Genomic DNA, 3,366 nt, shown 5'->3' with positions numbered 1-3,366 from the left:
TTTGGGCTTCAACATTTTTCAGACAGGTAGTCTCTCATTTCTGTATTTTCAGCAATGTTTTTGCAATTCATTTCAGCTTTCAGCATTCCAACGCATTTTCAGCAGGAAATGCATTTTCTAGTTCTTCAACTATTTCTTCCGTACGTATTTTGGCACTTAATAACGTCCACATTTCTTAAGCTACAGAAACCGTTCAAATATGAAAATGTTCAGCTTTTTCAGGAGAGGGGTGCTATGTCTTTTTATGTTTCTAATCTTTCAACTTTTTTAATTATTAAGCATTTTGCAATTTTTTTTTGAATGGGATGTCTATGGAGAAACTTTTCAAATCCTCTTAAACTTGTTCAACTTTCAGATCATTCTACTTCCTCATACTTTCAGCTACAGACACCATTTAAACTTTCAAATGTTGAGAAAACCCTGATCAATGATTGTATGTTATAATCATTTTGATATCTTTTATACTTTTTGAGCTGTAGCAATTTTGCTTTTATGTGTTTTTCAGTCCTTTTCTGCTTTTATAATGGGTGTGTATTGCGCAGCTTAGAGTGCGTGATGTCATCGCTAGAGTGAAGAGAAGCCTGAGATTTCTGTGAAAAAAATATTTGTCTTTTGCGACTGACTCCTCAATTTTCACTCTACATGCATAATTTTTGGATGGAAACGTAGCTAATCTTGTCCTTGTCGTAGACATATGACTATGGAATCTCACAGATTTACACATTTGGCACAAAAGCCTTTACTTGAGGGGAAAACCAACTTTCTCCTCCATAGACCCCAATGTTAAAACGTACTTCAAAAAAGTCTTGCACAGACAACCGTACCCCATTTCTAAATCGCCATTGAAGCCACTTTTTTTTACACTACAGACACAATTTTCGCATGATCTGTTCTTCAAGTCATCCTCCCTCTCGAGTATTCATTTTGGAGCAATAGGGGCTATGGTTATGGTGTTTTTTGGGTTTTGTTTGACAGGTGTTTTCCAGTTTTTTTCTCATGAAAAGGCAGCAGGCTCACAGGTGTTCGTGCTTGAGCTAATTACTGATGTTTATAAACACACAGACTCACAGACACAAGCCTCTCTCTCTATCTCTCTGTGTGTGTCTCTCTCTCTCTGCGTGTGTATCTCTCTCTCTGTGTGTCTCTCTATCTCTCTGTGTGTCTCTCTCTCTCTGCGTGTGTATCTCTTATACAGTCATTCAGGTATTAAAGACTTTTAGAGGACCCCCCCACACACTCACACACACACACACCATTTTAAAGTACAAGCCCCACCGAATGAATTCCAACTGAAATGCTTTTGATGAAGCCTGTCATTTAATAACCTGTTTGTGTTTATCTAACATTATGATTCAGTCTCCTCTCCTCCTGTCTAACCCACCCAGCCCCACCCTTTCAAAATAAAAGCCCCATGGATTAACTGTATTTAAACATTAAGCTCAAAATGAGGCTTTTTTGTTGAAATAATTAATGTTCTTACTAATACTACGACAACTACTACTACTGCTGCAAATATTTCTAGTATTACTACTACTGCTACTAATACTACTTCTACTACAACTTTTTACAACTTTTGCTGTTGCAACTATTACCATTACTACTACTGCTATTATTACTACCACTACTGCTAATACGACCAGTACTACTATTACTTATACTACAACTGCTACTACTACTACTACTACTACTACTACTGCTGCTATTCATACTACTACCAGTACTAATACTACTACAGCTATTAGTATGAATGCTACTAGTATTTCTACTACTGCTATTACTGCTACTTCAAATACTGCCATTACTATTACTAATACTACTACTTCTTCTACTACTACTACTGTTATATTAAATACAACAACCACTGCTACAGCTATTACTACGACTACTTCTACTACTTCTTTGAATTACTAATACTTCTACGACTAATAATACTTCTATTACAACTACAACTTCTACTACTACTATAAATATCTCTAATGCTACTAATACTTCTACTTCAAACAATACTTCTACTACAACTTCTACAAATATCACTACTGCTGACATTTTTTAAGCCACAGAAACCATTCGAATATCAAAATGTTCAGCTCTTTCAGGAGAGAGTGATATGACTTTTCATATTTATAATCTTTACATTTTTGAATTATTAAGCTTTTTGCAATTTGTTTTGAATAAGATATCTATGGAGAAAATCTTCAAATCCTGTTAAACTTCTTCAATTTTCAAAGCATTCTTCTTTCTCATACTTTCAGCTACAGACACCATAGTTAGACGTTTCAACTAGAAGGGTTTTCAGCAGTGCAGTTTAAATGCTTTCGGGCTTCAACATTTTTCAGACAGGTAGTCTCTCATTTCTGTATTTTCAGCAATGTTTTTGCAATTAATTTCAGCTTTCAGCATTCCAACGCATTTTCAGCAGGAAATGCATTTTCTAGTTGTTGGAATGCTGATTCAGCATTCCAAGTATTGTTCTTCGAATCTTTATTCAACTATTTCTTCCGTACGTATTTTGGCACTTAATAACTTCCACATTTCTTAAGCTACAGAAACCATTCAACTATATAAATGTTCAGCTTTTTCAGGAGAGGGGTGATATTTCTCATAATTTTTCTAATCTTTCAACTTTTTGAATTATTAAGCTTTTTGCAACTTATTTTTTGAATGGGATGTCTATGGAGAATATTTTTAAATCCTCTTAAACTTGTTCAACTTTCAGATCCTTCTACTTCCTCATACTTTCAGCTACAGACACCATTTAAACTTTCAAATGTTGAGAAAACCCTGACCAATGATTGTATGTTATAATAATTTTGATATCTTTTACACTTTTTGAATAGTAGCATTTTTGCTTTCATGTGTTTTTCAGTCCTTTTCTGCTTTTATAATGGGTGTGTATTGCGCAGCTTAGAGTGCGTGATGTCATCGCTAGAGTGAAGAGAAGCCTGAGATTCCTGTGAAAAAAATATTTGTCTTTTGCGACTGACTCATCAATTTTCACTCTACATGCATAATTTTTGGATGGAAACGTAGCTAATCTTGTCCTTGTCGTAGACATATGACTTTGGAATCCCACAGGTTTACACATTTGGCTCAAGAGCCTTTACTTGAGAGGAAAACCAATTTTCTCCTCCACAGACCCCAATGTTAAAACGTACTTCAAAAAAGTCTTGCACAGACAAACGTACCCCATTTCTAAATCGCCATTGAAGCCACTTTTTTTTAGACTACAGATCCCATATTCGCATGATCTGTTCTTCAAGTCATCCTTGCACTTCAGTTTTAATATCGTAGCAATAGGGGCTATGGTTATGGGGGTTTTGTGGTTTTGTTTGACAGGTGTTTTCCAGTTTTTTTCTCATGAAAAGG

This window comes from Cebidichthys violaceus, unplaced genomic scaffold, assembly GCF_023349555.1.
Source record: "Cebidichthys violaceus isolate CVI_PGR_0920_01 unplaced genomic scaffold, fCebVio1.0.p SCAF_27, whole genome shotgun sequence".
In the NCBI taxonomy this organism is placed as follows: Eukaryota; Metazoa; Chordata; class Actinopteri; order Perciformes; family Stichaeidae; genus Cebidichthys; species Cebidichthys violaceus.
The sequence above is the reverse complement of the archived record's forward strand: the minus strand, read 5'-3'. Positions refer to the sequence as shown.